The sequence below is a fragment of the Macrobrachium nipponense genome, chromosome 3, assembly GCF_015104395.2.
Source record: "Macrobrachium nipponense isolate FS-2020 chromosome 3, ASM1510439v2, whole genome shotgun sequence".
Taxonomy (NCBI): domain Eukaryota; kingdom Metazoa; phylum Arthropoda; class Malacostraca; order Decapoda; family Palaemonidae; genus Macrobrachium; species Macrobrachium nipponense.
In genome coordinates, this window is record NC_087202.1 from 134,336,686 (window position 1) to 134,363,238 (window position 26,553).

A 26,553-nucleotide genomic window follows, 5' to 3' on the forward strand; every position below is an offset into this window, starting at 1 on the left:
AGAAAATAAAAACTCCTGGCGGAGATTGTTGGTTAAGAATGATATGCGTCATACCGCGCGTCGGGCTGAGTAGAGGAAAGGGAAAGTTAAACAAACAAAAGCGAAGCTGTGACATTCAGTTGATGTCAGGTAAAAATAACTTAGTCAGAAATTCTGTTCAGGACGAGAACATATAATCTCTTTTTTTTTATTGCATTATCATAAACAAAACTAGTTTCTCTTTTAGTTTTCTGTAAAAGAATACTTTTGAGATTGTAAGGACAATGCTTTTTCCTGTTTATATTGCAATTAATCATCATAGCTGCATTGTTCCTTTTACCATTCTGTAGAGCATTCTCCGGCCTTGCTGCCCATGTATAATTCAAATATAATCAATGTTCAAAGACAATGTTATCCATATATATTTGTCTCTGAGAAAACACAAATCGGCGCACTCCAACTCAGTTTTTTCTCTCTCACTGCTCGGGTACAACATATCCGTCGGCATGCTGTACTTTTAAACCTTCCTTACCTGTAATAAAGTTAGTACTGCTTACCTACCTATTTGTCTATACCTCACAACTGGTGACCTCCCAGATTGGATGGCCACTCAACTTCAGAGACCTTTAGCAGACTTAATACAGCGCCTGAGTCTAGGTCTCTGAAAGTTCCTCTCCGCAGACAAACCACGCCATTAGCGGACTCAATACGGCACACCTCCCTCAGGTGTGTTTTGGTGTTTCACGAGCAATTTGGCCCGCCATTCATGACTTCCGTCAACCAATTCGAGTGAGGTGACAATGTCAGGCTCCGCCGAAGCAGATGGTTCCTCAGAGGCTACCCAGGGCCCACAGACCTCCACTGTGCCTCCTCTGGTGACCATCGCCCAGACCATCAGATTGCTGCCTTTCACGACACAGGACCCGCCTTCGTGGTTCATACCATGCTGCAAGGCCAGTTCAGGATCGCGGGACTCGCGGACAAAGTGCTCCAAGCCGACATAGCCATCGCAGCTCTCCCTGGCAAGGTCTACAGCTGCATATCCCCATGGCTGATCTCACAGCCCAGCACAGTCAACCTTGACAAGCAAAAGCAGGAGCTCATCAGCACCTACCCCAGTCCCATTCCTGTGAAGGCTGGCCGTGTCCTCGACCTCGTCACCAACCCGATGCGCAATGCCGATCCGAAGGACGCCTGGGACAAGGTGATGGGTCTTCTCCGGCTATCAGAGATCAGTGAGGACGATCGGAAAAAGAGATCAGTCTCTCATGTGAGATATTCCTCCACCAGCTGTCCCCGGAGGTCTGTGGGCAGATGACCAAAATCGACACCCTACCCGAGGAGGAGCTGGTTGACAAGGCCCAGAAGCTGACTGAGGCTGCCAGGGCTGCCAAACTTGCTGCCCCGACATCGACCTACTGCCTGATGATGGAGGATGCCAAAACAACAGACGTAAGCACTGTACACCAAAGGAGAGGCCCAATGCAGCAGCGAGGGGACAGCGCATCCTGTTGCTTCTACCATAGGAAGTTCAGGAAGTTTGCTAAGAGGTATGAAGCTCCCTGCTCATATTCCCCATCAAAAAACAGGGAAGGTAGCCAGCCCCAAAGTCAGCAATAGCCATGACTGCACCGAAACCACATCCCATAGGTTTCTACCTCTGTGACGCGATCTCCAGCCGCAGGATGTTAGTTGACACAGAAGCGATACAGCCGGTGTTCCCGCCGTCAGGAGATAATCGCAGCTGCACTTCTGACACCACCACCACCACCCTTGTGGCCATGAACAGGACCCCCATCCTCTTCTATTGCACGTAGTCCTGGAAAATCTCCATCCTGGGCCGCAACTCTGTCTGGCAGTTCATCGTCACAGACGTCAAGGCTCCTCTCCTCAGGGCGGACCTCCTGGCACAACATGGGCTCCTGGTGGACATGGGCCGCAATCGCCTCCTGGACACAGGGACATGCCGCTCCCTCCCACTCACCGCAGGTCCAGGTATACCCACCATTTGCTCCATTGCTCCCCACAAATACTGCAACCCCCTGCAGGAGTTCCCTAATGTTTTCAAGCCTGAACTCTGTCAGGCGACCAGGACCCCAGCCAAACACAGTGTATTCCACCACATCACGACCATGGGCCCTCCCACATGCAAGGTTCCACCGACTTCCGCCAAACAGTCTTCAGGACGTCAAGAGGGCCTTCGCAGAGATGAAGCATATGGTCATCTGCAAGAAGGCTTGAAGCCCATGGGCCTCACCTCTCCACATGGTTAAGAAGTCAGACGGTACCTGGAGGCCCTGCAGGACTACCATCAGTTTGAACCTGGTAACAACCTCCGATCACTAACCCCGCTGAACATGCAGGACCTGACCGGGGCCCTTCACGGAGCGAAGGCTTTCTCAAAAATGGATCTCTTAAAATCTTATTTCCAGGTTCCTGTGAATCCTGAGGACGTCCCCAAGACAGCCATCATCATGCCATTTGGGTCCCATCTCCTACTCCACCTTCAGCCAGAGGAACGCCGGAACCACCTTCCAACGCTAAATGGATAGCATCCTGGGAGACCTGCCCTTCTGCATCAGCTACATTGACGACATTTTAATTTTTTCCAGGTCCCCAGAGGAACACCGCCATGTCCGAGCCATACTGAAACGCCTCCAAGAGAACGGGCTGGTCGTCCATTTCGATAAGTGCATCTTCGGCGCAGAGAAGGTGGACTTCCTTGGGCACAAGGTCTCACGTCAGCCATGTGCCCCATGTCCTCAAAGGTGGACGCTGTAGAGAAGTTCCAAACACTAATGACAATCAAGGGGTGGGAACTGCAGGAATTCATCAGCAATCTGGACATCACCCACACCATGTCCCTCTTGACAGAGTTCCTGAAGGGTTAACCTAGAAGCTGGTGTGGGAAGCAGCGCAGCAACATGGCCTTCGATCAGACGGAGAAGTCCCTCTCCAAGGCCACCACCCTCACCCACCAGGAACCCAACGCACCCCTACAACTCACCACTGACTCCAGTAACATTGCCTGCGGAGCAGTCCTGGAGCAGGTGACTCATGGGTCACCCCAACCATTTGCCTTCTTCAGCAGGAAGCTGAAGCCCACCGAGACCCGCAACAGCACCTTCGACCACAAGTTATTGGCTGTCTACCAGGCTGTGCGCCACTTCCGTTACCTCCTGGAGGGCTCCCCCCTCACCATCAGGATGGACCATCAGCCTTTGGTCCACGCCTTCACCAAGGCAGGCGACGCCTGCTCTGCAAAGGAACAACAGCACTTCGCAGCCATCGTTGAGTTCGGCTGCACCTTCCACTATGTCCCCAGCGAGAAGAATCCCATAGCTGATGCCCTATCAAGGATTGAGATCAGCTCCATCCATCTCGGGATCGACTACAAGGACCTCGCCCGGGAACAAGCCGCCAATCCAGAAGCACCAGCCTACCACACGGCCTCACGTCCCTTAAGTGGGAAGACATGCCCTTCTGACCTTCTGGCATGACACTCCTCTGTGACACCAGCACCAGCCGCCCCTGCCCGTTGATCCCAGCCTCCCACAGAAAGATTGTGATCAACGTAATTCACAGTCTCTCACACCCATCAGGCCGCACAACAATGTGCCTCCTGACGGAGAAATTCGTATAGCACGGGATCCAGAAGGACTCTCGAGAATGGGCCAGGAACTGCGTTCCTTGTCAGACTAGCAAAGTCAGGCAGCACACCGAATCGGGTGTAGGTCATTTCCCACAACCCAGAGAGAGGTTGGGTCACATCCACGTTGACGTCCGTAGGCCCCCTGCCTCCATCTGAGGCACCAGGTACCTCCTGACAGTCATCAATTGGTCCACCAGATGGCCCAAAGCCATCCCAATGATGGAAGCAACCACCAGTGATTGTTTCAGAGTGCCCTACTCGCCAGTTGGATCAGCCATTTCGGAGTGCAGATGACATCATAATGAACCACGGACCTGCCTTCCTGTCCAACTTATGGCCCACCTGATGGGGACATCGCACCCACAGCCACCACCGCCTACAACCCCGTAGCCAATGGGATGGTGGAAAGAGTCCACTGCTCCTTGAAGGCCTCCTTGATGGCATGCTGCACGAGTGAGAATTGGAAATCACAGTTGCCCTGGGTCCTCCTTGGCCTCCGCACCACCCCCCAGGCCAATGTCGAGGCATCCCCGCGGAGAAGGTCTACGGCCGAGGGAACTGCTGGCAGGACCAGGTGAATTCTTCTCGACGAACACCAATGACACAGACATCCTGGAATCGTGAGGCTTCGGAAGCCACCGGGAAATTCAAATTCATGCCCTGCCTCAAGAATTTCTCCAACAGGACAAGCCACTTCTAGCCAAAAGCCTTATCATCTTGCAAACACGTCTTCATCAGGAACGTCGCCCACCACCCACCGCTGACGAGTCCCCTACCACATCCTCCGCCACACGGACAAGGCGTACCTCATCCTCAAACACGGTCACAAGGATTGGGTTTCCATCAATAGGCTGAAGCCCGCCTTCTTGATGAATGACGACACATTGAAGAGGAACCCAGCAGATGCCCCAGGGTAACCCCCACAAAACAGAGAACATCTCAAGTTTCCCAAAAAAAAACCCAAACCACCCAAACGGAGCCGTAGCCCCCCACAAATGACAGTTTGAACCGCCCAGGACCCACTCCAGGGGAGGAATCCTGTCAGCCAGCCCTATGACAGACTCAGGGGTCGAGAGTCCCCCGAGACAGCTGGTCTCCCGAACTCAGGGCAGCCTCCACCCTCCAGCACGCTATTGCATTTAGGCATCCTGATCCCACAATTTTGTCTTCCAATAACTATTGCATAATTATTGTTTTTGGAGGGGGAGTATTTGTAAGGACAATGCTTTTTCCTGTATATATCGTAACTAATCATCATAGCTACATTGTTCCTTTTACCATTCTGTTGAGCATTCTCCGTCCTTGCTGCCCATGAGAATTCACATACAATCAATGTTCAAAGCCAATGTTATCCATATACGTTTGTCTCTGAGAAAACACAAATCGGTGCACTCCGACTCAGTTTTTTTCCTTCTCGTGGGTTGGGTACTACATATCCATCTGTACACTGTGCTTATAAACCTTCCATACCTGTAATAAAGTTAGGACTGCTTTACCTGCCTATTTGTCTATCAGTCCTCACTTTTCTGTCTCCCCTCAGATCTTAAAAATTACCAAGGCTAGAGGCTACAAAATTGGTAGTTCATCATGCAGCCTCCTATCGTTAAACATACCAAATTGCAGCCTCTAGCCCCTAGTAGTTTTGTGTTTTGATTTATGGTTATAAATTTAGCCATTATCGTGCCTCTGGCAACAATATAAGTAGGATAGACCTCCACCTGGGTCGTTGTTTAAATGATCTTGGGCCGCTGCTCATACCTAGACCACCAAAAGATAGAGCTATTTTCGTCACCCTTGATTATACACGGTAGCGGCTGTACAGAAAACTCGATTGCGTCGAAGAAAATTCGGCGTATTTTTTGCTTCTTTTTTTTTTTACCTCTTCTTCTTCCATGAGTCTGTCTCGCGTCATCTCCATGGCATGGTCCAGGTCCCTTGTCACCTTTCTGGTCTGCATCATTTGCTCGAAACGCCATTTCTTCTGCTGTATTCTTCTCGCTTCCCTCTTCGCCTCTTCTTCTGCCTCCTTTTGAAGTCTAGCCGCCTCTTCTTCCTCTTCCCTTATCCTAGAGTTGGTAGGATTGGAGAAACGAAAAGACTGGATTATTATACTGTCATTTTGCAAAGTGTATGTTTGTGCTTACAGATATAACCCTCTGTGTATTTAGAAAACATTTGCTACTGTATCAGTGAGCTAGAATGTTAGTCGAGGCATAAATGGAGATTAAACATTCTACTCAGAGCTACAGTTGAAATAATTGCCCTACTGTCATACTTGGAGATAGTCATGGTTTTTTACAGTTTCGTAAGACTCTGTTCATTACACTTGAAAGTCTTTTATGATCACAATGAATGCTCAGTGGTTTCGAAGTGAAAAACCAAAAATTTGTAATGCCATCAAAAGTTCTGTCTAGGACCAAAACATTTCGCTCTTATCGTCAGATTTAAATTTATAATAAATCGAGAATTAAATTCAACAAGAAAAGTAAATAAGAATCATATCAGTCACATTGCTGTTAAACCTTACATCCTGGTTCCTCAGATTCTCACTCACTCCACAAACACAGTTGCGGCCACACTGCAAGATGCGCGTGAGGTGGCAAAGCTTTGCTCCCTCGTTTCTTTTTTTAACATTTTTAATCGTCTTTAGTCTTGTTTTACTTTATAGTACTTCAAAATTTTTATTTTAATTCTTGTCCATTACCATGGGCGCCCCCATATAGGGGCAAGGGGGCCCACTTTTGTCTCCCCCGTCTCCCCCGCAAATGCCCGTGACCACAGGAGGGTTACAGTTCCTTTCAATTGAACAGTGACTAACTTTATAAAAGAAAAAAAAAAAAAAAAAAACTTATTACACTTTGCCCATATCGCTTTGTTTTCCTTCCATTCTACAGCATATTCTTTCAAGAAATGTTTGATTTCAGTTAAACAATATATGGAACTATTGAAAAAAGTCAATGTAACTTTCTGTATTTTTATCGCATCTTTGTTTTCAACTTAAAAATATTGGCATCCGCAACACATCTATATATATATATTACCTATATATTATTTATATACAAAATATATATATTATATATATATCTATATATATATATATATATATATATGATACTATATATACATATACATATATATAAGGGTTTTATTCATTAAGGAAATGCGGGCGCTGATACTGTTTTTGTTAAAAGAGCTTGTCTGCTTGATACGGAACTATCCCACCCCAAAAGGAACCCCCACCCCAGCCTCCCCCCACCTTTTTTTTTTTTTTAAATATGCTGCGGGCGCCCATGTCCATTACCTTTTCAACAAGAATAACCACGAAAAATTAAAGTTGTTTCTAAACTAGATAATACAAATTATTTCCATTTTACTTTTTAAATCCCCCATTACATTTCTTATTCTTTTGTTACTGATGCAGAGCTGTGCTATTAGCTTTGACATCCATCGCTTTCCAGGTTAAAAACCTTAATTTTCAGGAATGACAATGTATATATTCACCAGTTTTTCTGGTTGGGGGATTTCAGGGTCTCTAAGGTAATGTCATGACATGAGAGGCGATTGAAAAAAACCTTCTTCTTCTTCATTTCCTCTAGAAACTCACTTGGCCTCTTCTGCTTCTCTCTGCCGCCGCTCTTGTTCGAGGCGTTTCAGCTTCTCCCGCTCCTCTTTGCTCAGCTTCCTCGATCCGCCTTGTTGTTGCTGCTGAAAAAGGTAAGGCAGGATTTGTACTTCTATTTTCAAGGGGGATAACTCGAGTTTCAACGAATTCTTATTCACACAATGTTTCTCACGATATATTTTTATTGCCTAAATATTTAAGTCATCAGCATCGCATGATATTATTGAAGTTACTGGTACTACAACGATTATTTCTCATATTATTATTATTATTATTTTATTATTATTATTTTTATTATTTTATTTATTATTATTATTAAATTATTATTATTAGTTATTATTATTATTATTATCTGAAAGAATCGCCTATCAAAAGATCAGTTAAATATGGTGGCCTTTGTTAGCCTTAACAAATAAATCGGGTGGAACGGCGAGCGATGTAATTGATGGGGTCTAAGTGAGAAATCCAGTCAAACTGAGACGTGTATCAGCAGATACTGGCCCAAACTTTTGCTGAACGAACCCCAGCAATGCCAGCAGCCAGTAAGCTGTCTAAGGTCGACAAATGGCTGTCCAGTTCCTCAAAACAAATGGCTGCCCAGTCCCCAGTTGTCAGTATAAAGAAGAAAGTTTGAAGAACACTTTAATTGTCAATGCATTAGTACCCTAATGATATTCTCCTTGCATATTAATACATTTTCATCTATCTATCAATCAATTTTTTTCTTTTTGATAGTTGAGACTTCTTTCTGTTTCCCTTCACCTTCTCTTACCTCCTAATGAGCACCATAGTCTTTGGAAGCTTGAATTTCAGATGAATGATCCGGTGGGCTTGTTCCATATGAATATGGGTTCATCTTTTGAATATTAATAATAATGATAATTAGTTTTGAGGGTGGTCCATCCATCAAGGACTCTATTTAACTTCTCACAGGGTCATTATTGTGATCCCTGGTCATTCGGAATTGTAAAATCTGGTTAGATGTTAAGCTTTTATATTTCTATCATATAGATTTATCTTTTGGCGCACGAATGCTACGTCTATCAGGCACGCAATGGGCATCTTCGACTTAATTTCCCGCTTAAATGGGGTAAACAAACAAATTGCTTACATTCCAAGTATGTCAACCAATTGAGCCTTTGCCCTTGGACACAAAAGTCAGGAGAAAACCCCGAAGTCACTATACTTCTAGACTATAGGTTTCCACTGACATCTCAACAAACTTATCAATCTTAGTTTTTGTACGAATTTTGTCAACTGTGGTGTCATCCATCTCCTGGTGAATGGAAATGTCGAAATTCTTGAGCCGAACATTACAAGCTAAATCGACGTGACAGGTCTAGAACCTTCAATGGAATGTTTACACTTACTTTAGGGGGCATCCTGTTGTCTACTTTCAGTAATGAGAAGCGCAGATGCGATATTTTACGTGCTACCTTGATCCAGGGAGCGGTCCAGCGACACTGCAAAGCGTCCCTGTTACCATGGCAACGGTCCATCGACAGCATTTTCCAACAGCTGATCTTTTCATAAACACTGTATTCACATATGTCAGTCTTTTGTTTATTTATTTATTTATTTATTTATTTATTTATTTATTTATTTATTTATTTATTTATTTATTTATTTATTTATTCAATTATTTATTTAGTTTCATTAGAACAGTTTAAGTTTTTCAGAAAATATTACGTAATCACTGTGAGTACAAAACATTTAAGTTTTAAATATTTTTATGGCCTCTGGATATAGGCGCCAATGCCATGTGAATATTTTCATATGATGTAATTTTACGGCCCTAATGATGTCCCTGACTTTCTAAGGTCATACTCTTTTTTTAAAAAATATGCTTCACTTCGACATTTTCATTGGCATTAAAGAATTCCCCTTAGTTTTTCTTTGGTATGCCTTAATTACATGTTACCAGTAAAATCTCTGTTTCATAGAACAATGTGATTGACGCTTTCTAAACTCTTTGTATCTCAGAATGAACAATTCTTTAGGATTATTTCACTATATTTAATCAGCGTATTCCGTGAAAAGTAAACATTCCGTTAATCTCTTTTTCCAAATTACACTAACTTTCCTTGTTAATCACTGTCTCTCTCTAAGGTTTAATTACCGTCTTTGTCTGTACTTTTTTTAGGACTTCACTAGTTTGAGTTTTTGTTTTATTCCTTGAGTACTGCACTATTCTGCAATAACGAGCAAGTACCGTTAATCTTTTTCTTAATTACTGGTAGTTTGAGATTATAGGGCGTTTTTGCGTAGTATATTTTGGTAGTGCTCTTCTCTACGACTCTTCAAGTAATAAAGCAGTTGTTCTGGGCTAGATTTTGATCTTTCCTGAAATTGCAAAAAACAGTAGCAGATTTTCGGGTTAAGAACAAATTTATAAGAAAATCGAGAACTCTAGTACCTACTCCATGTCAAAGTTGCGTAAAATAGTTAAAAGTCTCCGTAGACCTTTCACTGTGAGCATTAAAAGCTGGCCAATTTCATTTAATAGGCAAGGTCTCTACCTGGGCGAATTTTTTTACACTTACAGATGAGAAACAATCATTCAGATGACATATCAATTTAACGTTCTGGCGGTATCAGTCGTAGGTCAGAATATCGGCAACATAATCATGATCACACGGTCACAAAACTCTATACTTACCTATTTCCTAAACTTAAGGAAATAAGATACATATAAGATATACAATAGCATAGACTCATTTGCTATTTTCGTGCCATCTTAACATTACAAAGAACTTTAAACGAATTCTCAAACGATATTGAATTCATGAGCTCGTTGCTTCACTTTAATTGTATCTATTTAAAAACTTGTAAATTCTAAAATAAATATGCAAAATAAACACAACACAGTTGCGCTTAAGGCGAACAACCAGATTTGCTGAACAGCAACATCAATGTGCAATAAATGTGCCTCACTGTCGAACTTCTCAGCTCCACGGGTCCTTTATTCCTCACACCGTTGGACTGTGGAACAGCTTCCCTGAGGATGTTGTGCAGTTTGAACTTCAAAACTTCAATCGATGATACAACGCAATAGGTCTGCCTGCTACCCTAAAACAATTCTCTTTGCTTTTTCATGATTTACTTACATCTGTATCTGCGTATTTATTAATTTGTCAATCTATTCTTTTCTTTTCTAACATCTGATCTCTTCTTTATGTATTTCCCATTACCGTTTGTTATTCTTGCTAATGGGAAGCTTGATTTTCAAGTCAATGGTTCCTGCAGTGGGCTGGCTCAGTATGAATAGGTTTCATCTTAACTGAATAATAATAATAATAATAATAATAATAATAATAATATAATAATAATAATAATAATAATAATAATAAGATGTAATATAATATAATGATTATCATAGGGTCATCTATGATCAATAATATAAAAGTGGTATAATAGTCTTGAAAAGTAGTGGGTTCGCTAATCTTGACATAATAATAATAATAATAATAATAATAATAATAATAATAATAATAATAATAATAATAATAATAATAATAATAATAATAATAATAATATAATAATAAAAAATAATAATAATAATAATAACGTTGATCCGAGTCAGTGTTGCGGTAGAATGGAGAAACATGCTGAAGAGGTGACTCATATGACTGCAAAGGGGCGTTAGTTGTTGTTGCGCCGGAGCCAGTAAGAAAAGAACTGACGTCGACCGTCTAGTTGTAAGAAATATATACGTAAGTTACCCAGTACGAATCAAAGGTAAGACAAAGATTATGAATTTGTTGACATAAAGATCGTTTGTTATAATATTTTTAATTGTTGCTGATTTGAGATACGACGCAGTTGTGAGAGAAATTAAAAAGGTTGGTTTGATATGTCATTGTGAATTACATTAATAGGGTAGTATAGGTAACGGTCGCAGTGCGATGTGTACGTGAGATCCCTCACGATAGGTCTAGCGAAAGGAAAATGGTATTACCTATAATTGTTTATACCCGGACTGGGTAGATGTAGAGTTGACCCGGTCTGTAATCCTTTTATGTGGTTAGGCCAAAATTTTCACGTGATGTTTTAAGTAGTCGGAAATGGCTTAAGGTAGGGAGACGAAAGTTAAGACCATTTTGTCCCTACTACCAATTGCTAACGGTGGGCCGTACCATAGGCTAGTGTAACTTTGAGGTAGGTACGATATTTTGTCGCAAAATGCATAGGCCTAAGGAATAAGTCTATAAATGGGGAGAAGCTAGCCTGAAAGTTATGATACAGCTACCTACTACTAGGGTAGATCTAGGTACCTAGGTATCCGCGGCCGCCCAGACTGTGGCTTCCTAAATTGTTACTTAAGCAGTTAGCTAACTTGGCATCCAGCCTAGACTACTACTACGCACAGACAGTAGGCTGTAAGCCTAGGCCTAAGTACTAGCTATATCGTTACTCTGGGTAATTAGACTATCAATACAGTGAGTAATTTTACTTTCAATTCAGGCTTAGGTACCTATTTACGTATTTTCAAGTTCATCTGACTTTTTGTTTACCTGTTGTACTGCAGGGTTGCCAGATTGTGCTACAAACCACAAATTGGGCTACTTTTTACTCCTTTGGGCAACCAGATTTCACAGTCTGCTACTTACAACTTTTTGGGCTACTTTTGATTTGACTTGGGCTCTTTTATTTGATTTGGGCTACTTCCATTCATTTTGTATAATAGCCTAATAATAATAATACCTAATAATCTACTGTTGACACTAACCCTATTTTATGATTAGCTAGTATTAGTATCTCTAGAATTAGCTTAGTAGCTGATGATCAGGCTAAGATAGCAGATAGTATTAGAGTCAGTGGCGAAATTTGTTGATCCTAGACTGGAGTAATATTTTCGATGGGAAAGTCCCAACATCAGGAACTTACTAGTTTTGGACAAAGGCAATTGATGTAACCAACACAGGAGGTGAATCAGTTATAAAGGATATAGGGTAAGCCTATCAGAAATTGCATTAAAAGTCTACAGCCTTCCAGTAATTGATGCTCTAGTTGAAATGGTTTTCTCTAGAGTTGCACGAGTTAAAACCTAGTTGAGAAATCGAATGGGCTTAGAGCTCTTAGCCTTAATATTGAGAATAAAGACCAGCCTGGGATTGAATGGCAAATGCTGTTCAACATTTGAACCCACCTTTTCAAGAGATCCATGCTGAAATATGACTCTTCAGTTTATAAAAATGAGAAAGATGATGATAATGTGGAGAGCCTACTGAATGACTTGGTACGCTAGTTAAATTTGGAAGAGAGTATTAGGTATATGCTTTAATTTTTTTTTTTTTTTCCAGTAAAGAAGTTTATTTTAGTTGCGAAAAAGAAAAGTGTCCTAATTTTTCAAGAAAGTTATTGATTTTGAGAGGATAAAAATGTACTTTAGTTTTGAAAAGGAACAATTTTAAGTTTGGTTAAAAAGGCTATAAAATACTTTTGAAAATAAAATTCCTTCAGTTTTGAAAAGAGAAATTTACTTCAGTCTTGAAAAAGAAACTTGTGCCATATAGCCAGGATTAGCCACTAAACATAAGTAATAACTTTATTATGCCGTAAATGTGTGTGCATACAATACATATATACTATAGACTGATAAATATATATGATATAGTAATTTGTATTATGTTACAATGTACATATATATATTATATATATATTATATAATATATGTACAATCATCATGCATACCAAATTGCAGCCCTCTGCTGTTTGTAGTTTTTTATTTTTATTTAAGGTTGAAGTTAACCATAATCATGCATCTGGCAACAATGCAACAACACAGGTTCAGTAGCCTTGAATTATACACTTCACAGAAAAATCTGATTGCGCCGAAGAAACTTTGGCACGGTTTATTTGTTATATATCTGTTTGTCCTATTATGATGCAAAATGAGTTCTTTCCTCCTTGTGTGATCATTTGCAGTTTCAGCCTGTTCTAGATTTTCATTCTGTGTCATTTTTCCATGATTTCCTAGGCCGTCCTTCAGGTCTCTATCCTGTTGTTCCATATCTGCTGCTTTTCTGAAAAAACTTTTCCATTTCTTTTCATCATATGTATGGCCAAAACCATCTCGGTCTGTTTTGCAATCAACAGTTGCCAGATCTCATCCACTTCATCATTATAACACATTTCCAGTGCACCTCTGGTTGTTTGAAATATAGCATTCTGTAATCATTTTCAAAATCTAACTAACAAATCATATCGGTTTTTCGCCGTTGAACAAAGGTCATCACTCCCCAACTCTTCCTTGAGAACGGGGCCGCAAGCAGGCCCCTTCTCCATCGCCTTCTAATGATTCTCCCCTTCCTGTTCCTCTTAGGAAGTTGGGAGAGCAGGTACGGGGATTTACCATCCCGAGCTGCCACAAGTGACCAACGCCAGGCGAGAGGCGCGTTGGAGGCACGTGTATCCCGTGACTCCTCCTTACGAGTCCAGGCCTCCAACCTCTCGGGGTTCTCGGTCTTCTCAGGCTCGTTTTCATGTGGAGAATTACTGCATCTCGCCAATTGAATTCGAACCTGGCCGAACTCCTCCTGATAGGGCTCCCACTGTGCTTGCGGAGAGGGCCTCAATCTCCCTCTCTTTCTCCAGCTTTGCCAGATGCAGACGAGCGTCCTCCAACTCCACCTTTCCCTTCTCACAAGAGGCTGTTCTGACGGGGCATAAGGACCTTTGGAAGGCAGCAAAGAATTGCCCTCATAATTCCGAGCCTCCAAAAGTTCCTGTGGCTATGGGTGCCTCGGCTCCCGGACCTTCTGCTGCCCCTCGTGAGCAACCGGAGACTCGGCCTTCTTCAATCTTGGACCCCTCTCATTCATGCCTGGGTGCGTCAATGCAGAGGGAGGATGATCTTCCCGATGCAACCGACAATTCAGCTGGCTATCTTCCAGAGCCAGCTGCTCCAGCTGTTTCCGGTTGGGAGGACTGGAAGGAAACATGTCGCTTTGTCCCCGCCTCCTGCAAAGAGATCACATAAGATGCCAGTGCTGTCTTCCTCTCCCTCTTCCCTTTCTACGCCACGATAGTGTATCAAGTGTTGGAAGGTTAAGGACTTTGCTCTTTCTTCGCCTTTGAGGGAGGAACAAAGCGGACGTGTTCTCGAGATGTTGGTTGTTTGTTTCGGAGAGTATTAGTGTACCTTCCCTGGTGCTATCTGCAGTGGGTGCTTTGTCCTCTGCATCAAATCGCGGGCGTGTTGCAACCTCCCCTGTTCGCGCACATTGCGAGCATATTGCAACCTCCCCTGTCTGTGCACATGATGCAAGTGTTTCCTGTTCTCCAAGGTGCCTGTCGAGAGGTCAAAGGTGGTGAGTGCAGAGTTGGTGCAGCAGAAGTGTTTGCCTGCCCCTCTCACTGGTGCCTCCAAGAGTTCGACTCTGGGGGATTCTCCTTCGATCTCGAGTGTTTGGGATTTCTCTCCAACTCACGTTTGTACATCTGCCACGCCCGTGACCATTCACGGACATGTTAATAAATCATCTGTTGGAGGAGTACGCAATGATGTTCCTAGTGTTATAGTGGGTTCGTCTCAGGAGCCGACGCGTGGACCCAGCCCAGACAGGTTAGTTATGTGGTCAGGCGGGGCGTTTGGCTGCTGAGCCTTCATTAATTTTAATGGGTAAGGTGCCTTTAGCAGGAGCATATTGTCGTCTTACACTCTTTCTTGCTTCGAAGCCTTGGTGGGAGCTACACAGGATCCCAAATCATCTCTTCAGCTTACTTTGTCGGGGCATATCCAGTCGGTCTTGCATAAAGTTAATGCCTCTGTTTCGGACCAAGGGATGGGTCGCTTCGCTCTAGGGCTCTGCCAGGCTAACTACCCCTGCCTCTCATGAGACATAGGAACTACTGTGCTACAAACTCTGCATATTGCAATACACCCCCTGAACACCTGAATAAGCCCTGGTCACTTACCAGCCCGAACCCTCATTTATTAAAATTTACCAAATCTTTGGTTAAAATAAACGATCAGTGTTGCCAATCTTCTGGCAAACACCCTCGTTACCTATTTACCAGCCCACCGCTGGTAGCCACCCTGCCTCACGGGCCGGTCACACCTGGCCCCTCTCACGTCAATCACTTTATCGTTCGCGGTTGGAGTATGGACGTATCCACCCAAAAGCGAACGTTCTTTTTTGGGTCTTTGCCCGGCCTTCATTTGCACCCGTTGAATTGAATTAAATTTGGTGACGAATTACGCTTTCCTTTGGATTACGGTTTGAATTGCTCTGTATAAACCTTATTTCATTAGAACATGGGATTCGGCTAAGCATTGAAACAACACAGGGCTCTTGACAACGACATCAACTTCTGCATCTCGGCCAGCGACAATCACAGAAAACGACGAGGCGGAAACAATTCTTCAACGACGTATCGTCTTTGCCAACAATGCAAGAAGGGGAGGTGAGGTACCCTAAGACAACCGACAGTCACCTCATTATTTGACGTAAATTGTAGGCCTTCCTCCAATGTAATGTGAAGACTAGATTGTGTGAGAATGTCCAGGAGTGGTCTTTGAACAAATTGGTTAGGGTATCTTAAACCATAGGAAAGGTCTTGTATCAAGAAGTAAACGGTAGGCAGGAAGAGTCGAATGTAGAACAAGAGTAGAGATTTAGAGACAGTGCTTCTTAAGACAAACTTTGAGAGTAGGTTGACAGTCGAGTATTGACGTTCTCTGGTTTACCTGATTTTCATGTCAAGGCTGAGTTGAAGATAGATCAAGACAATAGGGATACCTGAAAGTAACTAATCGTTTCCTTTCAACCAGCTCCTCCCCTGCCTGTTCCAGAACCAGCCCTAAACCAGTTGCTGGGGGTTATGGGGATCCACAAGCCCACAGGGCGAGGCATCCGCCGTCCCCCCTTGGCGCGGAGCAGGCAGAGTTAGTAGCAGTTTTCCCCTTTAATCCCTCAACAAAGATGGTAAGTTTTATATCAGAATTAGGGAGACACAAAGTGACAGATAAGAAAAAATAGCACCCAGGTTGTGGGAGGAAAAGATCTCCTTTAGCCATTAAGAACAAAGACTCCAGAAGTAAAGATGACACAGGGTTCTTTTCCGCCGCTCGATGTCCAGCGGAATTGTATTTTTCCCCCCCCCTCGGGTCTATCATCCCGGGGAAAAACAGATGAAAGGATATTAGTAGAAAATGTTAATTCAGTCCTTCGTCTACTAATAAACTTGCGTAGAGGAGATTCCTTCCTTCTTCTTCTCGAGTTCCGTTCGGTCCGGGGGTTAATCCTAGTCCATTTCGGGTATGAGGTTAGATTCAGGGCTAAATATTAGCAGAGTACAATGTGCTAATTTTCATTACATCAACTTACCTGGGCAGATATTATACATAGCTAAGACTTCCGTCGTCCCCAGGACAGAAATTCAAATTTTCGCGCCACTAAGCGCTACAGGTAGTTCATGTGATCTACCGGCCTGCCCTGGGTGGGGGGCAGGGACTATGGAACCCATTCCCGTTTTCGACTCATATATTTTTCTGTCGCCGGTTGGTAATCAACATCGTATTGCTGCCACCTCTTGACTGGCAATTTCGCTTTTTCTAAGCAATTGATCATCTTTTTGTGGACTTTTGGGTGACGTACCTGGATCTTTGTTTTGGGCATTCGCCTACTGTGGACTGAATTTGGACTTGCTTTTATTTTTGAATTTTTCCTTTCAGAAATGTTCTGATTCAAGTGTTTGTGGTTGAGCAAATGTTGGTGGTTAATGTAGGCTGCAAGGTGAGGAGAACCGAAAGCTTCGGTTGAGCCTCACACCTGTCATGTCCCGCAAATGTAGGGGTTTTTGATTGTTTCTATTTCTAACACCTGTCATGGAGTTGTGGGAAGGTTGAATGTTGAGGAGGATGGAACGACTCTAACGTTTCCTTACGTTTGAAGAAGTTAGAAAGGGTATAGAGTCAGAAGAAGGGCTGCATCTAAGATGCGGGTAGTTTGTACAAAGGCCTATTGAGCCTTTGGATAATTCTAACTTCTTCTCTTAATTATGATTCTGTATCAGGACCCTCACTGGCCGTACCAATTCAGATTCAAGCTTCGGGGGGGGGGGTAAATTGCTGAACTGAAGGCTAACGCTTCACAGGATTGAAATCCGAAATGGCTGCCGATAAAGGTAAGGATGGTGGAAAGTGACTTTCAGTGAAGTGAGTGTCCCCAGTGGGTTGTGGAGGGGGGGCGTCTGACCGTACTCTCTCTGCGACGCTCCCAGGTCCTAGACCATCTTCCAAGCTCCCAAGCCCAGAGGAGAAGGCAAAGTCGAAAGCCGTACGGAGGTTGGTTGGGAGAATTTCCCGCCCCCCGGTCAGGCGTTCCCTTCAGCATGGGGTGCCATTGTATATGAACATAGCCTGCTCAGGACCGATAATCCCGCAAAAGCGTTCCTCAGAGAGTGCTTCTCTTTCGTACCGCTTCCTTTCCCTCTCCCTAAACGAGGGTGGAAGGATTCAGACTTGTCCGAGGCCCCTGAAAAAGGCACCTTGGAAGGAGATCCTGGTTTGGATTCCAAGCCCAGAACGCTTTTCGGAAGAAGAACCTCCTTCTATCAAGAAGGCGAAGAGGGTTTATTTCCGCCGTCCCATGATGGGGGCAACACGCCTTCGAGGTCTACCTCTCCCGTTCAAGAAGACGCAGGTAGAAGCGTCCAAAAGGATCATTATTTTGGCGGTACAGGAACAGCTTTCCGCCCTAGTAGGAAGTCCCTTTCGAAGGATACCTCCTCGTAAGAAAGACGTCAGGACTGCCGGTTCCAAAGGAAGACTCGTTCTGCCGTTTCTCCCACCAGGAGTGAGGCGGCCTGATTTGAGACGTGGGCAGTCTTTTGAGATCTCAGAATAGAGACTCGTGGGAAGGATCTGGATCCCGCCAGAACCCAAGCGCCGTAGCGGAACAGCCAAAGCGCGAGGCGGTCCTACAGACGAGAAGCGTCCTCGAAGAGAGAGTTCAGACAAGCGAGGAAACGCATTAACAGACGAGAGGATTCTCCCAGATGGGATAACGTCTGTCCCAGATCCAGATAGCTTCAGCCGAGCGCGGAAGTAACAAGCAGGCCCGGGAGTCATGTTCATCCAAGCGTGAGGAGCAAGAAGAACAAATCTGTCACGCCAAGGAGGGGACTTCATGGAAGAACGCGAAGTCCTTCATAACAAGGCACGAGGAGTCCAGTTCAGGCGCGAGGACTTTTCAAGAGGCGCGAGGCACCAGTTCCAGGCGGCCGAGGCGGGCCAGCCAAGCGCAGAAGAGTCAAGTCATGGCGCGAGAACGCCCAGCCAACGCGCGAGGGCATTCTTGTCCAGGCGCGGGGAGGCGCCAGCCAAAAGCGCGAGGAGTCAGCCAGGCGCGAGACGCCAGCCAGGCGCGAGGCGCCAGCCAGGCGCGAGGTCGCCAGCCAAGTACGAAGAGCCAGTTCCAAGATAGGAGCTTGCTTTACATTCTCTTTAGGCCCCGTCGGTCCTATTAGGGATTTTGTCCCCAGTAAGAGGAGAATTGTTTGGACAAGTAAGACCCGTAACGAGAAAGTGGTTCCTCTCCTACTGATACCGAATTATGGTAAGAGGAAATCAGAGGACGAGTCCTCACAGTTAAGGAAGGACTGTCGAACTACAAAGTCCGTTGACAGCTCTCCTTCTCCAGGAATACGGAGACGCATTGATCCCTGCCGGCTCCTTCCTCCGTTCGCCTCGTTCTCCTGTTTTCCAATGCTCGCAAGAACTCCGAAATCGTCCGGCTTTTCGTGAAGATGAAACCGACCACGATTTTCTATGAAGAGAAGCTCTGCAAAATCGCTGGAATAACTGGATGCTTACTAGAAAAGGAGGCTAGTAAGGACCAGTTTTTTTGGCATGCCTCCCCCTAGAACTGACCCGGCCGGCAAGAGAGGGTAATTTGGTACCAGACTGGGAGAATATGGGTCTCACGCTCCCTGCTTCAAGCTGAAAGCTGACTTTGTTTTCCCAGTCTGGGTAGACGCATCCAGGAGACATAGCCCTTCACCACGGCTAAGATTACTTTGGAGGGGCCGTTTCAAGGTTGGTCATCTCCTCAAGGGACTTTTTTCCACATTCTAGAAGTCGTTTAACTTCCTAGATTGGTCCCTTGGGGTGAATGTCCAAGAAGGTCGCAATGCCCCGGAAAGGGCTAGAACCGGATGTACTACTCCTAGCAATTCTGTCGATGTATTGAACCAAGGCGGTGCACAAGACGGCTCAGGGGAAGGTTTCTTCCTTGTTTGGAGCAGGTCTCTTGAAGAAGAGAATCTGTGTTTAGCGATTTCTTGACGAAAGCAGTAATCACACACTCACAAAGAGGCAGCGTTGTTATTTCCGCACCCCGTAGGGTCTGAATTTTTCTGTTCCCGTCACAGTTTTTGGTGGAAAGGGATAGTTTCGACGATCGCTGACGGAGAAAGCCACTCAACGATCTTCTCCTGCAATCGTCCAGGAAGAAGAGACCAGTATTGATTGGGAGAAAAGAAAGTGGACGTTCTACTCCTGTTCCGGACCCGTTTCGAGGGCGGGGCCTCCAACTAGATTACCGCTAAAAGGAAAACGACCGAGAGAAGAGAGGTCGAAGCCGTCGTTCCGCCCCTTTAAAAGGGGAAAGTGAAAGTGGCCGGCCTCCGCCAAACACCAGTTAGGTGCCAGGCTCCGGGGATTTGCGGAAGCCTGGAATCGCATCGACACAGATCCTTGGTCGATGTCGGTTCTTCAGAAGGGATATCTCATTCCTTTCCTGGACAATCCTCCCCTGACGTCAACTCCGAGGGAATTGTCCGCCAATTACAAGGACCCTGTGTTGAAAGATACTCTTCAACAAATGGTGGATCAGATGTGGGACAAGAGAGCTATAGAACTGGTGCTGGATCAAGCTCCCCGGGGTTTTACAATCGTCTTTTCTTGGTTGCGAAAGCCTCGGGGGATGGAGACCAGTTCTGGACGTCAGCGCTCTGAACAAGTTTGTTCAAAAACAGAAGTTCTCCATGGAAACCTCTGCTTCAGTCCTGGCGGCTCTTCGCCAAGGGGATTGGATGGTGTCTCTGGATCTCCAGGACGCATATTTTCACGTCCCGATCCATCCTTCGTCGAAGAAGTACCTCCGTTTCATGACGGGGGGAAGGATCTTCCAATTCAGAGCCTTGTGCTTCGGCCTGTCGACGGCGCCTCAGGTTTTCACGAACCTTTTGAAAAATGTGGCGAGATGGCTTCATCTGAAAGGAATCAGTATATCTCTTTATCTAGACGACTGGCTCATCAGAGCAAAGTCAGAGGAACAGTGTTTGGAGGACCTGGAATGTGACACTAAACCTTATAAACGACTTTAGGATTACTCGTGAACCTCGAGAAGTCCCAACTGATCCCCAGCCAGAACTTGGTCTATCTGGGGATTCGGATGGATTCTCGGGTTTTCGAGTATTTCCGTTCTCAAGAGAGACTAGCGAGAGGTTTAGAAAAAGTCTCTCTCTTCCTAAGGAAGGAACGGACTTCGGCGAGGGAATGGTTGAGCCTGTTAGGGACCCTTTCCTCGCTCGAACAGTTCTTTCACCTAGGACTTCATCTCCGTCCTCTTCAGTTCTTCCTCAGAAGTTCGGTGGAACATGAAGACAGGACTAACTCTCGGACTTTTTGTTTTTTTCCATTCCAGATCTGATAAAACGTCATCTAGAATGGTGGTTACTCCCACTGAGGAAAACAAAGGTACTTCCCTGGAAATACAGAGCCCAACCTTGTATTGTTTTCAGACGGCGTCGGAAAAAGGTTGGGGAGCAACTTTGGGAAGAGAGAAGTGTCAGGCACTTGGAATGCTCTTCAAGTGTCCTGGCACATAAACTGCAAAGAACTGCTAGCTGTACACCTAGCTCTAAAGAGCTTCGAACCGTTAGTTTGCAACAAAATAGTTTCAAGTAAATGCGGACAATACAACCGCTCTGGCATACATTCGGAAGCAAGGAGGTACTCACTCGTATGCCCTTTACGAACTCACGAGAGAACTTCTGTTGTGGACATCCCAGAGGAACATCTCTCTCTTGACGAGGTTCGTTCAGGAGTAAGGAACGTACGAGCGGACAGGCTGAGCAGGAGGAACCAGGTCCTTCATACCGAGTGGACCCTCCACTCAGAGTTTGCCTCAAGCTCTGGTCTCTTTGGGGAACTCCTCATGTCGACCTCTTTGCCACGTTCCTCTCGAGAGACTGGAAGTCTTCTGTTCAGTGGTAGAAGATCCCAGCTCTAGCAATAGACGCCTTCCTACTAGATTGTCTCAGTAGACGTTTACGCATTTCCCCCATTCAAGATTCTGGGGCAAGTACTCAGGAAGTTTGTGACTTCAAAGGGGACAAGAATGACCCTGATAAGCCCCCTTTTGGCCAGCTCAAGAATGGTTTCCAGAGGTACTGGAGTGGATAGTAGACTTCCCCAGATCCCTTCCACAAAGGAGGATCTTCTCAGACAACCACACTTCGAGAGGTTTCATCAAAACCTCCCCGCTCTCGCTCTGACTGCCTTTCGACTATCGAAAGACTTGTCAGAGCGAGAGGCTTTTCTAGTAAAGCAGCAAGCTCGATCGCTAGAGCCCGGAGACTTCCACTATCCGGGTTTATCAATCCAAGTGGGAAGTTTTTAGAAGGTGGTGTAAGTCAAAGAAGTTGTCCTCCTCCAGTACCTCTGTAGCAGAAATAGCTGATTTTCTGTTATTTCTGAGGGAGGAGTCGCACCTCTCCGTAGCCACGATAAAGGGCTATAGGAGTATGCTATCGGCCGTCTTTAGGAATAGAGGCCTAGATTTGGGAAACAATAAGGATCTGCATGATCTGATTAGGTCATTTGAGACCAAGAAGTCTAGAATGACTTCTCCCCCTAACTGGAATCTAGACGTAGTACTGAAGTTCTTGACTTCAGAGAGATTTGAACCCCTACATTTGGCCTCGTTTCGTGATTTAACAAGAAAATGTTTATTCCTTTTGTCTACTGGCGACGGCAAAAAGGGTTAGCGAACTGCACGCCCTTAGTGACAAAGTCGGGTTCAATGTAGATTCAGCCATCTGTTCCTTCAAGGAATTATTCTTGGCGAAGAATGAAAATCCTTCGAACCCTGGCCGAGGAAACTTCGAAATAAAAGGATTATCGGGTCTCGTCGGCAAGGAACCAGAGAGGTCTCTTTGCCCGGTAAGGGCTTTAAAGTTTTACTTAAAGAAGAAGGAACAGTTGGGAGGTTCTAGACAAGGCCTGTGGTGCTCAGTGAAGGATCCATCAAGACCTATGTCTAAGAATGCATTAGCCTTTTTTGTCAGGAACGTAATTATGGACGCTCATAAGGCTTGCACGGACGATTCTTTAAAACTTCTGAGAGTAAGAGCTCATGAAGTGAGAGCAGGTGGCGACGTCTCTCTCTTTTTCAGAGAAATATGTCGCTGAAGAATATCTTTGGAAGCGACATATTGGAGATGTATTCTGTGTTTGCGGCTCACTATTTGAAGGACGTGCGTGTGACCTATGAAAAATGTTTTTCATTAGGTCCTTTTGTGTCTGCGGGCACAATCCTGGGTACAGGAGCTTACAACAATCCTTAAGATTTTTTTTTTTTTTTTTACTACTTAAGTCTAATAGATATGTTCTAGACTTTCTGCTGAACAAGTGCAGTTGCCGCACAAGCGGCCAGTCACTTCAGTTTAGTAAGGAACTCTTGTGATATCTTATATTAGAAAAATTTTTTTTTGAAAATTATTGTGCTTGTGCATTGTGGTTGAGTTACGGTTGTTGCGAAGAGTTGGGGATAACTCTGAGCAATTTTTAATACTAACATGGTGGTTATGGATCAGGTGGTCGGGATTGGTTGTATGCTCCTTAATAAGGTGTGTTGTCATGTAAGTGGATCAGCACCCATTGACAAAGTCCTTTCAGGCTCTGCCGAGTAAGTGGATAAGACCCCTTCGGCAGACCCACAAGAATTCTTGGCCATAGATCACATATCTCGCTAAAGTTTCTTGAGGTGATGCAGACTACGGGAAAACACCCACGAAGTCTACCACCTATCAGGTAGGAACCAAGGTTTTTATTTTATACCTACAACAGATGTTTATTTACCTTCTATTCTAGTAGTAGCTGTCTCTTACCCTCCACCAAAGAAGGTGCCAATCAGCTATGTATATATCTGACAGGTAAGTTGATTGTATGAAAATGATATTGTTATAATACAATAAAGTTTCATACATACTTACCTGGCAGATATATACGATTAGGGCCCACCCAGCCTCCCGCAAGGAGACAGGTGGAAGAGAAAATATATGAGTAGAAAACGGGAATGGTTCCTAGTCCTGCCACCCAGGGCAGGCCGGTAGATCACCTGACCTACCTGTAGCGAGTGGCGCGAAATTTGAATTTCTGTCGGGGACGACGGAGTCTTAGCTATGTATATATCTGCCAGGTAAGTATGTATGAAACTTTATTGTATTATAACAATATCATTTTCTCGGGCTATCACAAGGGTATAGAACTCTAGTTAGGCAGTGTTTTCTGATGAACTACAGTGACATCAGAAATCACGTGCTTAAGAATTTCCTGAGTTTGAAGATGATCTTAGTTTTGATTTTCAAGGTGAGATTTTTCAATTTATTGGCTCTCTTTAAAGAAGATGAATGAGGGATGTAGCCTTTCTGAATCTATGTTTCAACTTCCTTCCTCTCTCCTCTTCCTTCTTCTTCTTCTTCCTTTTCTGTTACTTCTTCGGAACTGATATCTGCTATGCCTTCTGGGTCAGTAGGGTTTCTATTTCTCCTTCTTCTATGTTTCCTACTTCTGAGGTTCTTCGACTTTTTTCAATTCCTTTCCTAGTAGTCGGGGGGAGCATCTGATTCCGGTATTCCTTGTTCGGATGGTGTCAGTGGTCAGGTGATTTGGTCGGATAGTACGGACAATGTATCTGTTAGGATGTACCCTTACTCTTCAGTCGTTCCTAAGACTGATACGACAATATCGACAGGGTTTGGGGGTTCTTTGAGCTCACTGCGCACAACCCGAGAGTCAGGTTGGAATACTGTATTGACTGACAGTAACATGGCTAGCTCGTTGGCAAGGTGTGGTAGGAGCATGAACGTTGGTTTTTCGTCAGGACAAAGAGACAGCACTGACAGTGTAGGTTTTCATCAACCTCCGTACGGGGGTTCATTGGGTTCGAATATCCTTCCAGATTCAGGTATTGCTTCTCTTGGTAACATTCACCATTTAGTCTCTAAAGCTTCGGTAGACGTAGGTTCTCGGGTACATTAGCTATGACGCAAGGCAGAGTGGATAGAGTACTGAAGGTGCCAGATATGGCGGTTAGGAGTAGCGAGTGACAGTAGCTGCGGGATGGTCAACACTCCAGGTAGGTAATATGACTAATGTACAGGCAGGAAACATACAAAACACAGGTAGCGGGGAGGGGCAAGGACAGGAAAGGTGGAAGGGGTAAGGACAGGAGAATTTTTAGGTGTTCAGGCTGCTTGGCCGGGAGTATCTGGCAACCAGAGGGTGGGCGGAGGGAGCGCGACTGTTGCGTCATCGAGACAGGAGACGCGTATATGACGATGCCGAGTTCGTCTGCATTCGGTAACATGCACTGATAGACAGTCTGCGTTCCAGACTAGTCATTGGACAGTAGCTCACCTGAGCTGTTGACAACACTGCCGTCTTGGCAGAGTGTCGATACGCCTCGTCATCCACCTGTGCCTATGACGATATTTCTGGCTGGCGGAGGGAGGGGGTTGGTATAAGTGGTGAAGGGTTGAATTTATCGGTAGGTTTAGGAGATGTACAGTCCGCTTCTATGACAGGGCGAGCTCGGCCTTCGGACGTAATCCAAGAAGACGAGTTGGATGAAGACACAGCTGCTGTTGAGGATCTTTCGAGTCAAGTGCGTGACAGCGAATACAGCAGGATGATTCATTTCATCCAGGATATTTTCCCGCAGGCAAAGGGAGAGGATCAACCGTTCCAGCAGAGTCATTCAGTTTTCGAGGAATTATATGCTACTAAACCTCCCGTAGTGTACTCTTCGAACAAACTTCCTTGGTTCGGGAGAGTCGAACAAGCTCTGAAGAGGCGGACAAGAGACTAGCTTCAGTGGTAGGACTTAATAGGCAGGACTCGGCGCTCCTTCCTCCAAGGAAGGCGTTGTATGGAGTATCTGGGAACCCTTCGTCGGGGATTCGGGTTCCTCTCAATGAATCTATTGAGGGGTTAATTCCTAGATCTCTGGCTTCATCTAGGCTCGTTAGTGTTTCTCTGAAGGAGGCAGCTGCCTTGGAAAACGTATTCAGGAATCAGACGGAGGCCTTGTCACACACAATGTGGACTCTGTCTGGCTTGATGGGGTTCTTGAAGAAGATGGTTTTGTTCCTTCAGACCCTGGACTGTTTGATAACCTCATCACTTCAGTTTCCATGCCCTGCACACCAGGCAAATTGTGTGGCAGGGTTGTACGACATTCATTGGTAAGAAAAGGCGAGACCTTTACCTTAGTCATTTGCCCCCGCATTTCCCGGACTTACACAAAAGGATTTTTGTCCCGTTCTCCAATAACATTGACGAGTTCGTTATTTAACGAACAGGAAGTGACCAAATATGATGAATTTTGTATCATCAACCTCAACAGTGGAGTCTCAAACAAGCATTGATCAGAGTGGCAGCGCAAGGAGCTAGATCTCCAAAAGGAACAAGGATGTCTCCAGTAAGCGGCGAGCAGATTCTCGTTCTCCTTCTAGGTCACCAAAGAAGGTTAGATTCGCGAAGAGGTCGGCTCACTCGACTTCCTCGAAGACAGGAGCTTCGAGGAAGAATTTTCGCAAATAGGAGACACCACTCTCGGGAATACCAGTAGGGGGTTGCCTCTCTCAGTTCACCGTCCACTGGAGAGAGTACAATGCAGACAGTTGGGTTTTGGAGGTGCTGGAGAAGGGGTACAAGATTCCTCTTTGTTCGGTTCCTCCACTCTCCAAGACACCAATTCGTCTGCACAGTTATGCTCCTTCATCCATCAGGGGTATAGCTTTAGAAGAGGAGATTCAGGCTCTAATCCAAAAGGGGACAATAGAGCCTGCTCCCCAACCCCAGGGTTTACAGTCGAATTTTCGTCACAAAGAAGGCGTCAGGTCTTGGAGACCCATTATAGACCTATCATGAAGCTCAACAAGAGGGTGAAATGTACAAAATTCCACATGGAAACCGGGTGGTTCAGTGTTGAGGTCAGTTCGAAGAAACGATTGGATGGTGACGGTGGACCTCAAGGATGAGTACCTCCAAATTCCAATTCAT

The 26,553-nt window shown here is 44.9% G+C and overlaps 1 long non-coding RNA gene and 1 pseudogene across 1 annotated transcript in view; one reads left to right on the plus strand and one right to left on the minus strand.

The window, feature by feature from the left end:
* Positions 1-8,635, minus strand: part of LOC135222526 (dynein axonemal intermediate chain 7 homolog) — a 39,619-nt pseudogene extending 30,984 nt beyond the window's left edge.
* Positions 8,636-10,863: 2,228 nt separating this feature from the next.
* The window catches only part of LOC135222071 (uncharacterized), a 75,979-nt gene continuing 60,289 nt past the window's right edge, over positions 10,864-26,553 (plus strand). The window contains exon 1 of the long non-coding RNA XR_010316164.1: positions 10,864-10,991. This is a non-coding gene — a long non-coding RNA (uncharacterized LOC135222071). The remainder of the gene's footprint in view (positions 10,992-26,553) is intronic.